The 23,907-nt window shown below is 39.5% G+C and overlaps 1 protein-coding gene across 1 annotated transcript in view; it reads right to left on the bottom strand.

The window, feature by feature from the left end:
- Nucleotides 1-21,282, bottom strand: part of adamts9 (ADAM metallopeptidase with thrombospondin type 1 motif, 9) — a 235,057-nt gene extending 213,775 nt beyond the window's left edge. The window contains exons 1-2 of the mRNA XM_039772882.1: nt 21,238-21,282; nt 18,525-18,609 (exon numbers count right to left, since the gene is read on the bottom strand). The gene's annotated coding sequence lies outside the window, so the exon portion shown is untranslated. The remainder of the gene's footprint in view (nt 1-18,524; nt 18,610-21,237) is intronic.
- Nucleotides 21,283-23,907: the final 2,625 nt, after the last annotated feature.

Here is a 23,907-nt window from a genome sequence, read left to right as displayed (position 1 = left end):
AGAGACTCCAAGCAGGGCAAGGTTTGGGGCAGCCACCCGTTTAATGCGGTTTCCTGGCTGCAAAAGCAAATGAGTCATGTAGTCAAGTTTACACGACAGAGTCCAAAACAGAACTGCCTCCCAGAGCAAAGGCGAGAGGCTTTATAGGACGTTGGGTGGAAGTGACGTCGTCCTCGGGGCCGGGACCGGAAGTGATGTGTCCCGCTTCGAGGTGGTGACTTCTGGTGGGATTTCCCGGGAAAGACCTGTAGGGAACTTAGAAAGAGTGTCAGTGTACCCCCCGTCAACCCGGCAGATGTAAAATGAGTCCTTTCTAAGCCCTTCTGCAGCATCCTATGCACACGTGTGACACTGGTTAAAAGACTTCTGAGTTTGGTGGCTTACCTGTAGCTGGAGTTTGATAGAACAGCATGGAGGTCCACTGCCATTGTGAAAGAAGATATCCTTGTCGTACTCATCTGTAGTTTGCTAATAAGGTTTTACTTCATTGTGGAGTAATGACGGAGAACAGGAAGATTCTAAAATGAATGGGTAAGATGAGACAGGGTCTTCACTGTGGACCAAACTAGCATGGAATAGAATCAAACTCAGCAAGTTGTGTCTTTTGCTATTTACTTGTGATATGGTTGTGCTTTATTTTCAAAGACAGATAAGATAGGCTTGGCTAAAGTGTCCAAGTCCAGAACTCAACAACATTTATTTATATAGCACATTTTCATACAAACAGTAGTTCAAAGTGCTTTACATAATAAAGAATAGAAAAATAAAAGACACAATAAGAAAACAAAATAAATCAACATTAATTAACATCGAATAAGAGTAAGGTTCAATGGCCAGGGGACAGAAAAAACAAAAAAAACTCCAGACGGCTGGAGAAAAATAAAATCTGTAGGGATTCCAGACCATGAGACTGCCCAGTCCCCTCTGGGCATTCTACCTAACATAAATGAAACAGTCCTCTTTGGATTTAGGGTTCTCACGGAAGGGCTTGATGAAGATGGCCATGTAGAGTTTTGCCTTTTAATCCATCCATCATTGTTGGAGCATCATGAAGTATTGAGTAGGTGGAGGTGGCGCAGGGTTAGGGTCTAACTCATCCTACTGCAGAGTCTGTCCATTACACTCTGTGCATTGTACTGCTTCCTGTCCTCCTTTCTGATTGCTAAATCTATAAATAGAATGTAGTTCAGCATTATCTTTTGTTAAATATATTTGTTTCTGTGTCGTTCAGTTTTAGAGATGTGTTATTTTTGTAATTAATGTTGTTTGGTCAAATAAGTCCAGGTTGCTTATTCTATTTCATTTTAATTTGGCTCACTTGATATTGATATCAATACTTGCTTCTCCTGCTTGCCCCCTGTTTAGTACCAACCAACTAGCATATATCCGACCAGCCACCAGCTCATTCTCTGCCAGTCTGAAATTAGCCTAGCACTTCTCCGGACATTCTCTAGAGCTGCTATATCCTTATAATTTATATTTATTTATATGTCTGGCCTCACAATGCTTAAAATGCAAATGATTAACATGGATGCATGTGAAAAATATTTGTTTTAGCTATTGTATGGTTTAGACGACTGTTTTGAGGGAAGAGTAAAACTTTAAACTTCCCGAGATCTACTGCATTTACGGTACATCATTATAACACTGCATGGATATGCTGATAATATGGCTGAGATGTTTCTTCATCTTATTATTATTATTAGTGTTGAGTAGCTTTTTACAGATAACACCTCTGTCTCACAGTGCCTGAGAACAGATTTGATTCCTAGTTAAGGTGTTTCCTGTGTGGAGCTTGAGAAGTATATACCATCTCCCTTTTCTGGATTATCTCCCATTGGAAAAGATTTTGATGATCTGGCATCCCACTTGAGGGCCCATTCCTTACTTTTTATATTTTTGCTAGCAGGATAGGCAATGGTTTCCTTTGATGAAGAGCTCGATTAAGCAGAAGTCACCCCCTAGTGGCTAAAGGTTAGACCATAGCTAATCCTGGTTGCAAGTTCCATCTCTCCAACTGATTCCTTTTGCGTTCCTTAATTGCTTCACCCTCCAGGCATTGTAATATGATGACAACAACTATACTTCAGGTGTCAACTGTCTCAGGGTAGTGTTTAGATCTGAAAGATCAACCAAACGTTTCATCCCTTCCCTAAATTATTTAGGGTCAAGGAAGTGCCAGTTCATGCCTATGCACTATTGAATGGTTAATAAAGATCCTGAAGGGTGAAACATTTCAAAAGTGTTATATAAAACTTACACACTGACTCCACACCACTAACTCATCTGAACCCATGTAAATCACCTCACCTTCCAGAATTAAATTACGTTTTTGCAGAAAATTGAAATAATCATGCATTAAAAGCTTCAAAGAATGGTGCTCAGTAAGGGTAAAAATCTATACAGTATAACAACAGAAGACTGCATTCATTATCAATCTCTGCCTTTGATTCTTGGAGTGACTGGAAACTGAGCACACTTAACTTCTCAGTGCATACAGTGTCCATCCATCCATCCATCCACTTCCACTTATCCGAGGTCGGGTCGCGGGGGTAGCAGCTTAAGCAGAGAAGCCCAGACTTCCCTCTCCCCGGCCACTTCTTCCAGCTCTTCGGGAGAATCCCAAGGCGTTCCCAGGCCAGCCGGGAGACATAGTCCCTCCAGCGTGTCCTGGGTCTTCCCCAGGGCCTCCTCCCGGTTGGACGTGCCCGGATCACCTCACCAGGTAGGCGTCCAGGAGGCATCCTGATCAGATGCCCGAGCCACCTCATCTGACTCCTCTCGATGCGGAGGAGCATCCTTGAGCCGTCACCTTATCGTGGTGGAGGGGTTTGCGTGTCCCAATGATCCTAGGAGCTATGTTGTCCAGGGCTTTATGCCCTGGTAGGCCACCAAGGCAAACTGGTCCTAGGTGAGGGATGAGACAAAGAACGGTTCAACACCTCCAATGAAGAATAAAAACTGTGGGTGACGTTTTCCCTTGCCCGGACGCGGGTCACCGGGGCCCCCCTCTGGAGCCAGGCCTGGGGGTGGGGCTCGATGGCCAGCGCCTGGTGGCCAGGCCTGCACCCATGGGGCTCGGCCGGGCACAGCCTGAAGAGGTAACGTGGGTCCTCCTTCCCATGGGCTCACCACCTATGGGAGGGGCCAAGGAGGTCAGGTGCAGTGTGAGTTGGGTGGTGGCCGGAGGCAGGGACCTTGGCGGTCTGATCCTCGGCTACAGAAACTGGCATACAGTATATTGTAGAAAAAATGAAACTGCATTAATGAACCTGTACTGTTTAATAGTAAGTTAAATTGATATTTTAAAAGAAATGGACAGAAGATAAGATTATGTAATACAGAGGTCTGACAAGTAAGTGGCATTGACACTAACAAGGCTCAAATACGGACGACTCAGAAGAACAAGCAGAGGTGGACCTGGAGGGGTAGTCATTAGTGTAATGTCAACTGAACTATTGATTTTGGAGCATTTCCTTTTAAAACTAAAACTGACACCATTTCTTGGCAACACCCCACCCACCCCCCAACATTGTAAGAGAAGAGGGAAGGGGGAGGATCAGTTGTGATTTCAATCAGGAAACTCATTTCAACCAGGAAAGGTTTGTACCCACTAGGCGCCAAGCCAAACAAACAGGGAAGAAAACTAGACTCAGATCAGAGGAGCTGATAAATAAGTAAAAAAAAAAAAAAATCACCATGTGGTTCCACAACAACGCTAAAGCTTTCTCAACTCCAAAAGGGAAGCCAGCCTCCTAACAGGAGCACACTATAGTTTGGGCTCAGTATGGATGAACAATCCCTACAGAAAGATTTTTAAGAGCTAACAACACCAAGAAAGCTTCACTGATCAGGACCTGTTCAGTTAGTGCTTGGTCCGAAGGTTCAGTCCTGGGGTCCTTTGTGGTTGCATGTTTTTGAACAAACCAGTTTCTCAATCAGGGATTCAATTTTACCTTTACCTGATCTAATTTTTTAATTAACTATTGTTTTTAATCTCTTGTTGTATATTCAGCAACATGCAGTAGTGTGAGATTTACATTTATAATACATGTACAAATATTTATATTTATGTCATAGCTTTAATATCTTAACTTTCTTCTATCATTTTCCTATCAATTCACTTCTCTTCCGTTTGTTTTGCCCTACAATCTACACTCAATAACCCATAATGACAAAGAGAAAATATGTTTTTAAAAAGTTTTTTTTTAATTTACGGAAAATCAAAACTGAAATGTCACATTCATATCAGTATTCAGACTGTTAACTCAATACTAAGTAGAAGCCCCTTTGGCAACAATTACAGCTTAGAGGCTTCTTGGGAATACCTCTACAATCTTTGGACAAATGATCCCACTTTTCATGGCAGATTCTCCCAAGCACCATTAGATTGGATGGGAAGCATCTGTAAACTGTCATCTCGAGGTCTCTCCACATATGTTCTGTGGGATTTAAATCTGACCTTTGGCTGGGCCTCTCAAGGACACTCAAAGACTTGTCCCAAAGCCACTCAGGCATTGTTTTGGGTGTATGCTTCGGGTCTGAATACTTTCTGAATCCACTGTAAATACATTTTACATCCCTCCATAAAGTTACTGTCAACTCTTCAGTAACTAAGAGAGGATTTAAAATAAAAAGTTGAAGTAAAAAGTTTCCACCAGCACCAGGAATTTAAAAAGCATCAAAGTCATAGTTCAATCAAATGAGCCTTACTGACAAACCTAGGAAGATATTTCCTCAAAAAAGTCCTGAGCAGTGAGAACTAGCACATGAAAAGGCCAGTATCACAAAAATCAGAAGGTATTTAACAGGTTTAGACTGGATTAGTGTTGGTGACATATGACAGGGTGCCTCGAGAGGAGCTGTGGTATTGTATGAAGAAGTTGGGAGTGGCAGAGAAGTATGTAAGAGTTGTACAGGATATGTACGAGGGAAGTGTGACCGTAGTGAGGTATGCGGTAGTAGTGACGGAAGTGGGATTACATCAGGGATTGGCTTTGAGCCCTTTCTTATTTGCAATGGTGATCGACAGACTGACAGACGAGATTAGACAGGAGTTGCCGTGGACTGTGATGTTTGCTGATGACATTGTGATCTGTAGCAATAGTAGGGAGCAGGTTGAGCAGACCCAGGAGAGGTGGAGATCTGCTCTAGAGATGAGAGGAATGAAGGTCAGTAGGAACAAGACAGAATACATGTGTGTAAATGAGAGGGAGGTCAGTGGAATGGTGAGGATGAAGGAGTAGAATTGGCGAAGGTGGAGGAGTTTAAATACTTAGGATCAACAGTACAGAGTAACGGGGATTGTGGAAGAGAGGTGAAGAAGAGAATGCAGGCAGGGTGGTCTGGGTGGAGAAGAGTGACAGGAGTAATCTGTGACAGATGGGTATCAGCAAGAGTGAAAGGGAAGGTCTACAGGACGGTAGTGAGACCAGCTATGTTATATGGGCTAAAGACGGCGGCACAGGAGACAGAGCTGGAGGTGGCAGAGATAAAGATGTTAAGATTTACATTGGGTGTGACGAGAATGGACAGGATTAGAAACGAGGACATTAGAGGGTCAGCTCAAGTTGGACGGTTGGGAGACAAAGTCAGAGAGGTGAGATTATGTTGGTTTGGACATGTGCAGAGGAGAGATGAGGGGGTATATTGGGAGAAGAATATTAAGGGTAGAGCTGCCAGGCAAAAGGAAAAGAGGGAGGCCTAAGAGAAGGTTTACGGATGTGGTGAGAGAGGACATGCAGGTGATGAGTAACAAAACAAGATGACGAGGACAGGAAGATATGGAAGAAGGCTCCAAAATCCATACTGACCCCTACTCTCTCTTCTGTTACTTTTTCCGGTTTCTTTGTGGTGGCGGCCTGCGCCACCACCACCTACTCAAAGCATCATGATGCACCAACATTGATGGACTGAAAGCCAGAAGTCTACGTGACCATCATCATCAGGTCCTTCCATGAAAACCCTAAATACAAAGAGGACTGTTTGACTAATGTTAGGTTGATTGCCCAGAGGGGACTGGTCAGGCGGTCTCTTGGTCTGGAACCCCTACAGATTTTATTTTTTTCTCCAGCCTTTGGAGTTTTTTTGTTTTTCTGTCCACCCTGGCCATCGGACCTTACTCTTATTCTATGTTAATTAATGTTGACTTATGTTTATCTTTTATTGTGTCTTCTATTTCTCTATTCATTTTGTAAAGCACTTTGAGCTACATTTTTTTGTATGAATATGTGCTATATAAATAAATGTTGATTGATTGATTGAAGACGATGATCCGCTGTGGCGACCCCTAACAGGAGCAGCCAAAAGAAGATTAAGAAGAAGTGTTGGTGACGGATTCTGAGAGATTGGACTTTTATGTGCTTCTTAAAACATCTTGTAAACTGTGCTCTACGCATGTTGCTACATAAAATAATGCTGGATTGATAAGATGGAGTGCAAAATAAAAGACATTTGAAGATAACTGAATCACAGAAAAATGTCAGAACAGTCACATCATTTTTGACGATCTAATAATAAAGTTTGGTTTTAATCAGGACTCTCTAAGCAGCAGTTTCATTCTCATGTAATGTGCAGATAGAAGACTATTAAGAACATAACTGCAGATATGCAAAAAAAAGAAAAGAATAAAGTTTGGACAGTGAACTAGGATTGTGATGACAGAGTATTAAGGGTTAAGTTCTTAGAATGCAAGGTTTAATGAAAAAGACTCAAGTCTCCAGAGACTGATCCGAGATTCCACAAGAAGCAATACAACCAGTATATGTGAATTTACCCCACTAATGCTTAGCTATGCATTTATAGCTCTTAAAATAAATAATGGCCAATGCAGAATATAAATAATGTCATAAGGTGTTTATAACTGCACTTTCTGGCTCCTCAAGTGTTGAAAGGAACATACTGTTTATTCAGAGGGTTATTACTAGAGACCTGCAAAATACACAGCTATGAAAACAACACCATGGCTGTAGAAACTAGAGCTAACCAGTGAAATTAGGCACTTTCAGTAAAACAGACCTGACATTCAAGTGAAACATAATGCTAGTCCTCTGGGACCAATAATATTGTGATACCCCCACGTTATACTTTATAAGGACTGTGCAGCAGTCAACAATCTTAAAGACCTACCCCATTAAAAAAAGACATGTAGACATGCGGTTTTTAAAGCTAAAATCACAACGGGTACTTTCAACAGTTCAGAGTTTAAACATAAAGCAGGTGATACATTCATTTCATCAAAACCCAAACCTACAGCACTGTTATGAATGTGGTGTGGCAAGACTGTATTATAAAATTACTGTTAAGATGTATCCTGCCTGGAATGCATAAGCATGTTCTCAACTGTTCAGACTGATTTACAGTTACTGTAAATTGTAAAACTGCTTGGTTTTTTTTTTGCCCTATGAAATTAATCATGCTTAAAATCAAGGGCTGTGAAACTAATGAAAGTTAACCCTAGCTATAACCTTAAAGCTTATAAATAGACAACAAAATAACAAGCACAAACTTACCTGTAGAACCAATGGATAATTAATTAAAAATCTCCTATGAGGAGACTGCCAGATAAATCACATCCATTAGATGGTAGCACCACATGCCAGGCTGGGAGAATTAGGACGTTGATGGCCCCTTTAAACACAGAGGAGCTGTCTTGGAAATATAGCCCTGTTAAGGGAAACTGGAGGGCTGGTAGAGAGAGTAGTAGACTGGCCTCCCTGTAAGCAAAAGTAGAGAAAATCTACGTCCCTACAGTTCAGACAAAGGCAAACGAGACCTGAGACAAGGAAAGAGAGAGGGAGCTGTGGGAGGTGAGAAAAGGAAAAGCTTTCTAGAACTCTGAAGTGTGCGAACCATTCTACCTGGCAGAAAACGTTCAAAACCCTTACATAAATCGTAGTGGGGCTTGCTGCTTTGAAAAGTACACCAGAACAAAAGCTAACAATTTATGGAAATAAGGAAACATACTGTATAAAAGACACAGAATGGAAAAAGAAAAACTATGAGTGTATAAATAGCAGATGTTGCCAACTCAGAGACATCTTGATACAGACTCAAAATAAACATGTTCCCAAAATAAATAAAAAGAAACAAATAAAGAAATGGCAAAAATGAATGAGTAAGGATATAATTAACAATGTAAGAATAGGAAGATCACTCCACACGATAATTAAAAATTAAACAGGCAAAAAATTGTGACTTAGAGGTACACTAGACAATACAGCAAAGGATCAAAGAAACATTTAAAAGCTTAAGAGAAACTGAAAACAAAGAACTGCTACTGAAGCCAAAACAGTAACATTTTTTTCAGTTAAAAAACCTAAATAGACTTTAAGAAGCCTCAGGGATGCACACTGAAAATGAACTAAAAAACTAAGTGTTTGTAAAACTAGAAAAAAGAAATGAAAAAACAAGCTCTGAGTTTACAAGTTTTAAAACTAAAGAGTCAGATATAGACCTGTAAATCTTGCAAACTTAAAAAAAAAAAAAATAGCTGGATGACATAAAGGAAGAATTCAACTATCATATGACTAAATGAGTTTGGTGGTCTGAAGGGTCACCTCTTGGTTATAAAACCTCTTATATTCTTTTTCTTTGTGTTATATTTTACTTCCTTTGCTCAACCACCTCTGGTTTTATTAAGTAAATACACTATTTTTGGCAACTTTGGCCTCTTGGTTGTCACTATGGGAGCTCCCCCTACATTTACAGTGCAAAGATGACTGATGAGAATGACTTGATAGCCGTATACTCTCATAGGTTGGAGAGATAAGGAACCAAAAATACCTGTGGCGATTTAGCTATGCAGTGCCACAACTGGAATTATATGCTGCTATGCACAAGTCTCCAGAGCTCCATTAACCCCCAAGTTATTTCATATTTTGTGCACATCTATGGATACAAGCATATTAATGGATTTGTTACAGCAGACAGCCATCTCAGTGACACGCTGGGATATACTCAAGACAATAGGATTTGGCACATGTTAAAAAGTCAAGCAAACAAGAAGGTGCAGAAATCAGGGAACAAGAAGAAATACTAGAACCAAACACCAAAAGTGAACTCTAAAACAAGTGTCTCAAAATAGAAAAAGAACAAAATGTAAATAAACTGGTGAACTGCAAAAAAAAAAAAAGAAAATATAAATAAATTGGTGAACAGTAATTATGGGAAGCCTTTTCATCAAAACAAAAGATGTTAAACCAAATACATGAAACAAAACTGATTATATGAGTATGCTTTCCTTAAATCACTAAGCCCCCAATGACATGCAACACCAAAGCCCTTTTCTTTAGTAAGGTCATTTCTTTCTGATGAATATACAGCAGTTCTTAAGTGCCATTCAAAGAGGATGCTAACACAGGAGCCACAAAAGAATGCAGAGGTTTTATCTGTGGTCATATTAAGTCTCCAGAATATGAGCATGTACATACAAGTTACTATATAAAAAGAAAATTAAAAGTACTAACATAACACAAACAGAAATCCTTGATGCTTACTGTTAGAAAGGGAAATTAAGAACAAAGAAAAAAAAGTGTAACAGGATAAGCAGTTCTGTTTTAGATGTAAAGTTTTAGAAACACACAATTTTATTTTATAGAAGCTAAAAGGATGAATGACACACTGCTCTATGCCCCACCAGCTTACCAACACACGTCTAAACAGAAAAAGCAGTGGAGCTGCAAGCAACATTTTCAGTGCCTATAATGGTTAAAGCAGCAACTACTCATCGACATTCACAGCTGTTAGATATGAGAAAAATTGCTTATTTAATCACCATATTGTGTACTGAATCCAAGACAGTTCTGACACTTCTTCTCCTAGTGTGCTTATACTAAACCCTACAGTATTTAGGTCTTACTAAAATCTTTCTATACTTTGCTTGCTGCCTCAGTAGAACCTCTACACCTGTGCTATACGATAGACACTTGGAATAAGCTACCAAATAGTGTGGTAGACAGTAAGACTTTAGGGACTTTCAAAACTTGACTTGATGTTATTTTGGAAGAAATAACTGGATAGGACTGGCAAGCTTTGTTGGGCCGAATGGCCTGTTCTCATCCAGTGTGTTCTAATGTTCAAATGTTATAAAAGGTGTCAGTCCAGGAACACTTCTTGTATTTATAAGTTCTTATTGTGCACATCATTAAAGTACACAACTTAATTTTAGTAGACCGACCGACCGACCGACCGACTGACTGACAGATATAGATAGATAGATAGATAGACAGACAGACACTTTATTCATTCCCTTAGAGAAACTCAGGAGAGAAACCCAGGTGTACAGTAGCTCTAACACAACAGTAAAAATTATTATAAATTACTAGAAAAAAGAGAGAGAACAAAACATAAATAAATAGCAAAAATTACAAATGGTCAATTGCTAGAATGTTGGAAGGTAGAGTAGTGACCAGGTCATGAGTCACGACCACTACATTTACTTCTCTGACATGCCAAAATGTTGTGGAGAGGGTGACTACTATTGTCATGGATGACCTGTACCTTCCTCTCCATACACCTTTCCATCACCTTTGCCACTGAGTCCACAGTCCTACCCAGCACTGAGCCAGCCATGTTCTCTAGGTTGCACATCCTCTTGATGTTCTTAACTGTCATGCTGCCTCCTCAACAAATGGCAGCAAAACAGAGGACACCAGTAACAACTGTCTGGTAGAACAAAGGCAACATTTCACTGAATGATATGAGTCTTCTGAGAAAAAAGAGCCTGCTCTGTACTATCCTATAGAGATTATCAGACCAATCCAGTCCATCATCAAGGTGGACACCTAGATATTTATAAGTCTGCAGTACCTCAATGTTCTCCCCTTGGATGGCAACTTTTTTTTTAAATCTAATAAAGAGTTTTCATTCAAATTGGCTAAATGTTTAAACATTTTTATTCTGATCCCTACTTTATGCTGCACTTTAAGAAGCTAACAGTGAAAAGCCACACCAAAGCTGATTTTTGGGTAGGTAAGTCTCATGATTTCACTTTGCCCAGCTCTTTCTCACTATCATGTTATTGTGTATACAGGTTGACTCCTGTCTCATATTCAGTCAGACAGTACCACCTATCAGAGGTGTTCATACAATCACTGTGTAGCTTTTCCAAAGTGAGACACATTAGAAAGATGAGAGCTTGAATAAGTCTTTTGTTTGCTATTCTGTCTACGTCAGCAGCAAGAAGATCATTTCCCAGAGTTTGGGCACATATGGTAGCACCCTTTGTGCAAATCAGTGACTCATGTGTAGATAAGAAAACCAGTAAGAAATCAAACTCTGGGGACTTCATCTCTACTCCCCTCTCCTCCGATAAACTACACCTAGATTTTGTTCAGCTGGTTGTCATCTTCCGCTAGGATGCTGGAGGAAGCGCCACCCCCCCAGTCTTGCTTAATAGGAAGTTTAAAAAGGAAATACCCCATGGATGTTAAATCAGGCAGCTTTATATAAAATGTAGGCTCCACTTTGAGCCATTTTTAGACAGGAACACATTCCTTTTTCCACTCAAGCTGCAGCAGCCTGGTGACTAGAGGGTAAGCTTCCTTCTCTAATGTCCTCCACTACTTGAAAGGAGTGAGCTAAATGAAGCCTATAAACACTAAAAACAGGACTCATAGAGCCAAGTAACAAATGTTAGTGCCCCATAAAGATGGTAAGTGGGTTTTGCGATGGGGAAACATTGTTTCCTCTAAATTCAGCAAATAAACTAGATGAAACACAGAGTTTCCAGCCCAGCAATAAATATATCATACAGTATGCACACTTTATGAAATAACATATGGTTACTTTATATAACACTTTTCAAAAGGTTACAGCTTTTGCAAAGATATTGAACCTGTAACCTTAGTCCAGATTGTATTTTGTATAAAAGAACTAAAGTACTTATACTAGGGTCTCTATCAATGGTTTTACTTTGGCACTTCCTACTTTTGTCAGACACCAGACTCATTCTCGCAATTCTTATTTTCCATTTGAATATTAAATTAAAATTTGCACACTAAGCAATGTAGAGCACCATCTTAAATAGGTGTGATGATGTCATGAAGCTCAACCAATACCTTTGACTGGCAATGAGTATCACTGTTAGAACCAACATTGAGGTGCCAACAAAAGTCACACACAAAATAACAACTGCACGAAATCCAACCATAAAATGGCACTATGATAAAGTCACCACAATAACACAAATGTAACCAGTCACATTACCAAAATAAAGCAAATTTAAACATTCACAAACAATTATCCCAAATAAGTATGTCATGCTTCTAACAATTATATTGTTCTTTCAGCACTGTGCTGGAGTTGAGCCACAATGAATATGCAGCATTTGCGTTGTCATCTGCATAACACCTCCAAGTTCAGTCCAGTATGTTTCCTACAGCCACTGTAGACTAAGAATCAGAAAACTGTTGGACATCTGTTTTACCCAAAGACTCAGGACAATAACTAAAACAAAGTGGTCCATTTATTACAATCCCTCTCTCTATTGCAGAGTGTGAAAATAACAACATTAACCATCCAACTTGCCTGTGTACTCACAAAGACCCGTGGGAGGGGAAAGAAACTCGCTTGCAGTCAGAACTATTTATACCAGGATATAATATGTGCTTACAACGTGTTACATTAAAATATTTTCTTTAATTTGTTCTAGGTTTAATACATTTTTTCTTTGGGGCTTCTTATTTTTTCTGGAGTTTTGAAGCCTGCAGAACTTAATTTCACTTTCATTTTTTACTTTTGATTAAATCTGAGATTTGCTATTTTATTTTACAGTCATATTTTGTATGTACCACAATGTCATGATGTTTTTCCTATTTGTGCTGCTATTTTGTGCACCCGTTGCTGTGGGCATGCCCCAGAAGTCGTGTGATGTCATCGGCTGGGTGCTATTTAAGCCAGTGTCACGTACGACTGAGTAACCAAGTTTGTGGATAACTTCTAAAACCTTTTGAAGCTTTTTATCCCTTTCTGGTTTGATTAGTTCTTGGCTTAGTTCTCTAGGTCATAGACCCTGTGATCATCAGAGGTGACTGTGCAGAGGGTGCATACCTATAAATATCTGGGAGTGCAGCTGGATGACAAATTGGATTGGACTGCCAATACTGATGCTCTATGTAAGAAAGCTCAGAGCAGACTTTACTTTCTGAGAAGGTTGGCATCCTTCAACATCTGCAGTAAGATGCTGCAGATGTTCTACCAGACGGTTTTGGCGAGTGCCCTCTTCTACGCGGTGGTGTGCTGGGGTGGCAGCATAAAGATGAAAGACGCCTCACGCCTGGACAAACTTGTTAAGAAGGCAGGCTCCATTGTAGGATTAAAGTTGGACAGTTTAACATCTGTGGCAGAGCGACGGGCACTAAGCAAACTCCTGTCAATCATGAAGAATCCACTGCATCCACTGAACAGGATCATCTCCAGACAGAGGAGTAGCTTCAGTGACAGACTTTTGTCACCGTCCTGCTCCACTGACAGACTAAAGAGATCGTTCCTCCCCCACACTATGCGACTCTTCAATTCTACCCGGGGGAGTAAATGCGAACATTAATTTTATTTTAATTTTTTTCATTTTTATTACTATTTAATTTAATATTGTTTCTTTGTATCAGTATATTGCTGCTGGATTATGTGAATTTCCCCTTGGGATTAATAAAGTATCTATCTATCTATCATTTTTGAGTTTGTGTGTTCGGCCTAGTTACAGTTTAGCTGGATTCCTTGCTTTATCTCCTCTACTTGTCTTAAGATAAACTGTTCATCTCCCAACCCTTTTTCTACTTTTACCCTTGTCTCCTGTCAGTTTACACCTGTTGCAGAACACTATGCTTATATTTTCTGGATTCCTTCTGTATTCCAGACTACCCATCAACAAACGCCAATGTCCAGTGCAAGGAAAAGTGAGATTTTACTGCTCATTAAAATTCAGAGGCCATCTTATAATGTACATTAAACAGTCACACTGACACTCAATGTTGTTAAGAGTTTGTCTTAAAAAGTATTCACAAGAGTAGAAAGAGATACACTTTAAAATACAGAAGAAAAGAAGAAATGCTAGTATAAAAGTCTCTTAATAGTTCTAAGCTATCTTGTGCTCTAATACTAGTACTATTAATACTAATACTAGTGTCCTGTACTCTACAGAGTAATACAGTACTTTTTGTCCATAGCAGACATCATCAACTAGTGTTTTGTGGTGAAAATGGAAAGGCTTCAAAAATGGCTTCATGGTGTTTATATAGGGTAAGTAAGAAAAGTGTTGAACATGAGGAAATCCATTGCCATGCACATTTGGATGACAAAGTGCATGTGGTCTGTGATACATTGAAACATAACCCCCTTTTCTGTCACAACCAAATACTCAGGCCTGCAGGCTTCTGTCTGTGTGGGAGATGATTATACTGTATGAATACGTCATTATGCTCATACTGCTTTTTACTGTACAGTGTGCGCTGATGCTGTGCATCACCAGGCACGATGAGCGATTTGTACAACACTCCTTAACTAATGTATGGTCTCTAATCTGTAAAGCTCTCTAGAAGCTGATCTTAAACTGTATGCTCATGTTTTAGACAAAAATTGGGAATCATTTAATTCGGAATCCCTCAACCTTTTAACATGACACCTTGTAATAAAATATGAACAGCTGCATGTACTTTCAAGCACAAATGACCTTTCCTGATGAAGTCCACTCCAATGCATTCCCAGTAAAATATACACAAAATAAGCTGTCTTCATCCCTGAAGCCACATGACAACACAATAGGGGAGTAAACTAAACTGGGAAAACCCTGCTTACAAATACCACCCAAGGGCCCTTATATGTCTGCAGTAACCAGTGACACTAACAGAAGTCAAGGAGGTTGAGTAGAGGGCAATAATAAATATAAAACCATAGTTACCTTACCTTAATATGAATAATGCTATTATGGGTTGGCAGGATGCTGGCACACTACAGTGCAACTCTATGGTTTTCTTTCAGAATTGATCAAATTGGATTAGAAACTTTGTTGTATGTTTAAGGCACTGAACTGTAAAACACATAATTGTGTGACTCTCAGAATATGCTGTATTGCTTATAGTGTAGAGATGAAACAATTTTATAGTTCTAGTATAAAAAGATATGCTTTGTGAACTCAGTCCCCTGTAGCCCTTCCACACCTTCACATTCTGGGTCTGATCCCACTTACTTGGTGCCATCTTGCAGCCTAATAGGTACAGGAGATGGGAATAATAAAGACTCAGACATGCTGAAACCTGAGCTGAGATAAACTATTCTTTCAAATACTTCAAAGGCAATCACTGGCATCAAAACATATTACCTAATTTTAAAGTACTAAGCTGGTAATCACTGCTTCATTTTTGGCTAAAATACTACCATGGACCTAGCATGCAATGAGCTGTTGGTGATTAGAGTACAATTATTTTTGCAGAACCAGAAATCCAGAGGGAAGAAAACAGATATTTACCCTTTATATCGCACTGTACTGTAAGTTTTTTAATTACTATAGTATACCTACCTTATATGCAGTATCTGTTTAAACAGAAAAAAAATGACTTTTACTAGTTGATCTACTGTATATCCCCATTGTCATCTGGAGTCATAGGCTGTGGAGATGACTGAGGGGATAACACCTTAATATTCATTTTTAGTCAATTGGCTTAGATATTCTTAATGGACACATAACTGGAGTAAACCTAAGACACCCTGGTGTATTACATCAGACAGTATACCAGGGACCACCTGTTGACCCTCCAGGAGTAATCGAAACTTGTTGCTGCGAAAGTTAAACCTTGTCTGCTCTGCTGTTTCCTGCCACTTTAAGCAACAGTCAGATAAAATTGAATATCTTGTCAGCAATGACCGCAATTACAGGTCACTATGAGAAATATTTGCCTCTATCACTGAGACATCACACTAAACACAAAAAGAGCTTATGTTTAAGTTATACTGCCAACAGACTCATTTGACAATAATGGGTTCAGTTCTGGTGCACATGCAATAATAAAAATAGTTATGCTAAAAACCCATGCCCTGCAGAAAATAACAAGCTGTAAAGTTAAAGCAACAGTTCTTTATCCTAAGGGCTCCTAGTGCTCCTTACTGTGGAGCTGAGCAGGTTCTCACGATACCCTTTAGATTCTATCCACATTTCACTTAACCTTACCATCCTTGACTCTACTGAAATTCTTGGAATGGTTAAAAAAAAAAAAAGATTTAGATATTACTAATGCCAAGTGGTACTGCAAATTACAAAGACAGAAAGTAAAGTGACAAGGAACGACTGTTTATAGGGATCACCTTTTTGAAGGTTTGAAACAAGCATTCTCAAGCTCTTATAATTGGAGACAGGAATCTGCAGCAGAACTGTTTGGGGTGAACTTAAGGAAAGTCATATTAAGACACAGAGACAAGCGAAAGCCTCTTCATTCAAAGGGTTGTCAACCTACATGGCAGGTGTGGACATATGAGATAGTTTAAAAAAAGCTGGTCTTAAGATCTGTTTCCTACCCAATGGAGAGCTGATAATGATTTTGGACTTCCATCTGGGTTTTTCACCAGTCAATGCTGTCCACAACACAATCATTTAAGGACCTAAAATGACCATCGCTCTGTGCATTTCATTGGTTGGTAAGTAGAAGCACTGAAGTCGGAACTTTCAAACAAAAACCCAGCTAAAAATAGGATGTCTTAGAGTGCTGCTTAGTCACTCCATATAAATTATCCTAAACTTTATCTAGAATATGTCAATTTTTAGACACATACATGTGTTAGAATATAATCTGATGATGTGCATTTGCTGAATCAACAGAAGGAATTTCCCCCTACCACATTTTTACAACAAAACAGCTGAGGCTATGACAATTAAAACAAGATGCAGCTTCAAAGGCATGTGAAATTATGCAAATGGTTACTGGCTTTTAATAAATAAGCAGTGGCTTTAAAAAAGAAAAAGAACACAACACTCCCTTCCCCAAGATTTATTATGCTTCATGACTGAGTGGACTGAATCTTTCTAGAAGTGGAGTCTAACATTAGTCTAACTATTTCTTGGTAAAATGACATTTCAACTAGACTCCTCATTATCATTTCCATGACTGTCCAGATGCTCTCAGATGTGATTAACAAAGCTAACCTAAGGTCTCTAAGCCACCCATTTCTGTTGGAAAGGCTCAGCTATGTGTTGGAAATCGCCACTTTCACTTGGGTTAGACTCATCTTAAGGTAAACTATTCTTGATCTGAAGTCTGTTTATAAGACCAATAAAGCAGCTTTAGTTGGATTAGCAACTTTTAAGGTGTAGTTTTTTTAATTAGAGATATTAACAAAATATCAATTCAAATTTACTGTACATCTTTCATGAGAAAATCCAGACATTATTTACAGTCATCCAATTTATCTTTCTTGCTTTTAAGAATGAACTGAGTTTTAGCATCAAAGTCAGAAAAGCTAAATAATCCTCCTTCACAGATTTTCCACATGTTGCCATATTTTCCCTTGAGGTGAAATTCAATAAAACTGCATTTATTGTCTTCCAGACACATTAACTTGGAAAAAAAGAATGTTTGAAATGCTGCTGTGCCTTACAGGGCTCTTGGCTCTTAGAGTGCCTTTGAATTACGAAACATCTTCAGGTCTGCAACATTACTTGTGGAGACAGCTGTAATACCAAACCAAGCACCAGAAAACTAGGAGATGACTGAATCACCTTCCTGTCCTTGCCATTTTGTTCTCAATGCTTTGTATAGCCAGATGCTTTGAGGTCAAGCAGGCATGCATTTCTTTCTGGTATCTGCCAGACACTTAAGGTTCATTACATCAGTAAGACAAGCAAAACGATGAATGTTTTTTCAAGGGTCTTTGCTTCATTAATTTGAAACATATGAAAGAAGCCACAATGAATATGTACCTTTATTTCTCTGGTCTTTAAATTCTTGTGTACGTGAATGTTAGCAAGGGACCACAGAAAAGAAGCGTGTATGTGAAAAAGCACAGTTGCTCTAGTGGCTCAAAAGACTAGAGAAAGTGAACCTAATGAGTAAAAAAAGACCAGAGATAGCACTTATATAAAATATAAAAAGTAGAACTAATGAAAATGGACACACATGAGCTGGTAGTTTAACAAGACTAGACAAAGCTGAAATAATAAAAAAAATGGGAACCCAGGGCTGTAAACCTCATGAGATTATGCAAAGTGAAACTAATGAGAAAAGAACACCTGTGTGGGCAGCCTTAAAATACTCAAGATGATAATACAGAGAAGAACATGAGTGAAAATATTTGTAAGACTATGGAGTGAGGAATTAAGGAAATTGGTACACCTGTGCAGGTAGATTTACAAGCAGAACTAATGAAAAAGGGCACAACTGATCAGGCACGTTTAACACAGTACAAAAACAACAATAAAGAAAAGGGCACATGAATGACCAGTTTTCAGAGCTTCACGGAAGATGGAACTAATGTGCACACCTGTGTGGGCTGTATACAGTAAGAGACTAAGTAATTTAGGACTAATGAAAAAGACACACCTTTTGACAGGGCAAGCTTGACTCATTGCGCAGGACAGCATTGTCTTTCTTGAATTGATTGTCAGCATGACTTGGAAATTCCAGCCTGTAATAAGAAGGCTAATAAAAATATCAAAGAAGTTGTGCAATGCTAAACAGCACCAAAAAGAAAAAAATGCAAAACTAAAGGCGAGTACAGAAAATCAGTTTAAAGAACTTCAGTGTATGCACAAGTATTACAGCTATCCAAAACAGTACCGGCATATTCAGCCAATGTGCAAGCAACTCATCGTTTATCATGCTTCTTTATAATGGCAAATAAATAAAATCAGGCTGTTGGCTTCCTTCTGGTTCTTAGTTTTGTGAACAAGAAGCATTAATTGTTTCTAAGGAAACCTTTTTAGTTTCAGTTTAAGCCATTCACATTTATTTGATGTAGTGCACATCCCACTGACAAACTCAGAATTGTACTTTTAAGATATTGTATAGAAATGAAATAAAACTCAAAAACAACATGCAACATGTGCAGTGAAGTTAATCTGGGTAGTGGTACACTTCTTGACCACCAGGGGATGCTACTGTCACAGCAGAGGTTTACTCAGAACCATGAAGGTATGAAGTAACACGAGCACCATGGTGGGGTTTGAGACCCCTCTAGTCACAAGGCGGCAATGTGTTATAGCCTCACAAGAGTACCGGGAAGGACAGGCAGTCTGGCCCTCTCCAATACACCTCTTCAGTACGGCCAACTTGCAGGGAAACCCGGTGCGACTGTGGGACGTTCTACTCATATGACACCTGAGATTGCCTGGGCTGGGTACAGGGGACACCTGGAAGGATGATGGTGATCAACAGAAAAGATCCAGTGAATCAGAGTTGAGAAGCAGTTACTGACGAGGGGCTCAGATGACCAGAGGGAGGAAGGAGAGCAGGGAGAACAGGTAAAAGAGTAGCCAGGGGTTACTGCTGCTTAAGCTTGACCCAGGCGGCATACAGCTTGTTATTTTCTGTTCTGTAGTCCTTAGGTTTTCCCCTGTAATGTTCATTTTATTGTTTTGTTAATAAATCCCCATTTTCTGTTGGTACTCTAGTCATTTTGGATGGTATTTAGGTTTCGGAGGAATATGTGTGACCCATCCTACAGTCTATTATATAGTGCATACAACTATATACAGTATCAAAAATCTATCTAGGTGCTTACTGATCAAATTCTTAAGGATCCTCCTGGCAGGTGGTAATATAAACTGAAGGTCTGTCCAGATAATGTGCTGGTGTGTCTGCAGTGCTGCCACAGTTCAGATCTCGAGAAAGTCAACAATATAAAGGCATATGGTATGAGCAACACCAGGTCTTGACTAAAATATCCCACAAACTATTAAACTACTAGTAATCAACAACGTTAATGGTATTGTTGATTATAAAATATGCATTTTGACAAAGGGCTTTCACTGCCTTCTACAACCAGAAGGTTACAAAGAAAAAAAATGGGGAGTTCATTAAACTTAAAATAAATGCAATTTATAGTGGTGAACACAGGTAGCACAAATAACATGAAGAAAAACAAAATCCCTGCTACAGCCCTGGCCTGAGCAATTTTAGGAATTTTAGGTCTGCCCAGCATTCACTCCCATCTTGACCTACCATGTCTCTTTCTACTAGCTATGGGCTTTCCCTCAGCAGAATCCTGACTCAAGTCAGTTTATGGGGGTCACTTCCAGGATGACAGGTGGGTTTACAACGCCCTAGTGGCATCTGAACACATCCGAGACCACAGAATCCTTTTTCCATGCATGGCCAGTTAAGCCTTGCCGGCAACCTGCAGTTTGTGCTCAAGATTGAGTCCAATTCAGTTTATTTTTACAGTATATGCCGCTCATCACTAAGTACAGTGTCTCCAACTTGATGGTGGGCATCCCATCTTAGAAAAAAACTGTTTCTTAACAGGGGGAATGCCAGAAAGTATTTGTACAAGTGACAGACCTTTCTTTGTAGCAGATCAGAGTTCTGCTTTAATTTGAAAGGCCTTTAACTATACAGTATGTGTAAATTACGAGAGTTAGCGTTTCAGAATGGGCTGAAAATCCTTAGAATGTTTAGAAATTGTCTTGTTGACATTGGAGATTCGCAACCCTGAAGCCCGCTAACCGCTGGGGTGCCTGAGCTCCACCGTTCGGTTTGTCCTCTGGGGTGCCTGAGCTCCACCGTTCGGGGTTGCACCGCATGTTGCTGTCCACGTCTTCTCTAACTCTCTGTTTTTTGCCACCACCCCGGTGGTGCCCTTCATGAGTGGCCCCTGTCACTTTGTCGTCTAGCCCCGTCCCTACTCCGTCTGTCCTCCCTGCCTGCCCGCCCTTTGCTATGAAAATCGATGAGGGCGTAACGGCGCAACGAAGACTTCGGCGTGGTCTCCTCTTACCAGACGGGGTCATGTAACAATATTTGTTATCCGAGGCGACCCCCATTTTGATAACATTGCATGTTTATTGCGTTTTAATGACCAGTTTATTGGGTGTCACCAAGAGGTAACGGCAGCGTTAAGTCCACGTTGCTTAGACGCGGTTTGCCACGCGTGCCATTTTAGAGGGCAATCTTACGTCAAGTGACTCAACATAAAATAAGTATAGACGTCTCTTTAATAAAATTATTCAGGCTATCGCGTAATTTAATTCTATCTTACATACCATACACTTATTAAAGGAAAGTTTATGTTTAATAATAAAAAAAACTTCTTTACCTCTTCAGTGGCTCCTTTACTGAGCCGACCTGCGTCTTTTCAAAGAGTCGAGGCAGGCAGCTAGGGAAGGCGAACTCACGTGTTACCAGCAGATGTCGCTATTGGCCCGGGAATCGCAGCGCGCCGACATAAAAGCCGCGCGTTGCAGTTTTGGCGGGTCAATGGAAGGAGGCGAAGGTGAGGAGGCGCGCGCACCACGGACGGACGGACGGACGGACGGACGGACGAGGAGAGGATTAGATTAGATTGGATTGGATTGGAGAGGCTCGACAGCACCTCACAGCTGCGTACCGGCCACGTCGGGAGTGGAAACTCGGGTAACTACCTGGATTTTTATCCGTTATATTTAATTTATTTCTTTATTAAAGCATTTCCTTAAAAATCGATGCCTTGGCCCCAAGCCACCGTGAGGAAAGTGACTCTGAACTTACTAATTGTAATTTGGGGTCACAAGCCCAACACACGTTGAGTTTATGTCTCCGTTTTTCTGGACCTGGTTACCTCAGCCTGCTCCGTATGAGGGGATAATTTTCTGTGCGTGCCAAACTGCACATATTAATGTATCTTTATCAATTGTGTGTGTAATTAAAGAGCCTAATAAACACACATCTCCTCGACATACATTAATATTTGCCTGACAAGGCGACTTACATTATTTAAGGTACATTTGGTTATGTTTCTTTTTGTATTATTGTTTTTTTTTTTTTTTCAAATAGATCATAGCTAGGTGAGGTGACTTGCTTGAGGTCACACTGCGTCACTAGCAGTATGTGAACCAACAGTCTCAGGGTTTAAAATCCAAAACCTTAACCACTTGGCCACACTGCCAATTAAATAAATCATAGTAAATCTTTTTAAGATTAATGTAGCCTAAATTTAAATGTCTTCCCAGTCTAAGAGGTTTAAATATGTGTCAGCCCAGGGGCTTCATTGCAAGGTTTAGGGGCAAGAAGTACACGATGGCAGGGGCTTCAGGCCTACCGCTGGCAACCAAACCTGGAAGGTCCTGTCACCAGGTGCCAAGTCTGAACCGCAGGGTGTACTTTTCTGGCCTTCTGGCCATCGGACCTTACTTTATTCTTTGTTAATTAGCATTGCCTAATTTTTATATTTTTTCTTTTTTGTCTTGTAAAGCACTTTGAGCTGCATCATTTTTATGAAAACGTGCTCTAGAAAGAAGTGTTATTATTCAAATAGATCAATAGAACTTTAATTGTCTCCAGGGGGAAATCTGGCTTTTTATAGGAGCTCAATAAATATATACTATTATAATATAACAACCCCTCCCTCTCAAATACACACCAGAATGAATAAAATGGAAAAGAAAGAAAAGCTTCTGACTTGGCTGGCCCAGCGCGATCTCGGCTGTGGAATGGCCAATTTGGGGAGGCAGCTTGATGGCCAAGGTCTCCAGGACTCTAAACAAATCCAAATCATATTATGTGATGTCATCTACTGTTAAATTTGCTCTGTACTTGTAATATTTTTATTTTACTATTATACTGTATTGAGGATGACTTCTGTTCTGTTTTGTGTATTGTGTTGTATTGACCCCCCTTTTTCTTTTTGACACCCACTGCCCGCCCAACCTACCTGAAAAGGGGTCTCTCTTTGAACTGCCTTTCCTGAGGTTTCTTCCATTTTTCCCTTGTAGGGGAGTTTTTTCTTGTCGTCTTAGAGAGTCAAGGCTGGGGGGCCGTCAAGCCAGTTAAAGCCAATTGCGGCACTTCTTTTGGGCTACACAAAAATAAACTGTACTAAAGATAAAACAAGCCGTTGCAGTCACAGTGAGGCACTATAAAGGAGTATTGTCATTGCCATTAGTTTATTTCTTTCTATTCACCTTATTGACCTTATCGTTGGACTGTCACTTAGAACAGTGTTTTCCAAACTCGGTCCTGGGGACCCCCTGTGGCTGCAGGTTTTTGTTCCAACTAGCTTCTGTTTTTAATTGAACTCCTGGGCTAATTAAGTGATGTGTTATTTCCCAAGTTCTGTGTTTTGGGAACAATATAGAGAACTATAGGATCTATCTCTATCTCTATATATATATATATATATATATATCTCTATATATATATATATATATATATATATATTATTTATTTTTAAATGTACCAAGCAATTATATGGGAATAATTTTTTTTTTTTTTTTAAAACAATATTTTCATCTTGATTTTCATTCTACTTTTCTAGGATTCTAATTGTTTAATTAATCCATTATTTACTAATTAGTGGGTCTAATGCTAAAGTAGTTGCAGCTTTTTAGGATTCAGTGTTTACCTGCTGCTCTGCTCATTTTTAATTGTCATTAATAAGATACAACGAAGGGGAAAAACTGCACAGAGAAAGGGCAAAATATAAAGAAATCAACAAAAGAGAGTTAAGCATTTAAATCTATAGCCAACCAGAAATATTTCTAAATGCTTTATAAATGTAAAAATCATGCTGCTGTGCTTTTCTGAATGTAGAATAAAAGAAAAATAATCCCAGCTAATTAAATGAGATCAGTGTTATCAAGTGTTGTCATTGATTAGGAATCTGGTTGGAACAAAAACCTGCAGCCACAGTGTGCCCCCCGGACTGAGTTTGGGAAACACTGGTTTAGAGAAATGAAAAAAAAAAAACAATTCTTTATTTAAGGTTTCTCCTAATTATACATGTTATCTT

Source organism: Polypterus senegalus, chromosome 12, assembly GCF_016835505.1.
Source record: "Polypterus senegalus isolate Bchr_013 chromosome 12, ASM1683550v1, whole genome shotgun sequence".
Taxonomy (NCBI): domain Eukaryota; kingdom Metazoa; phylum Chordata; class Cladistia; order Polypteriformes; family Polypteridae; genus Polypterus; species Polypterus senegalus.
The sequence above is the reverse complement of the archived record's forward strand: the minus strand, read 5'-3'. Positions and strand labels throughout refer to the sequence as shown.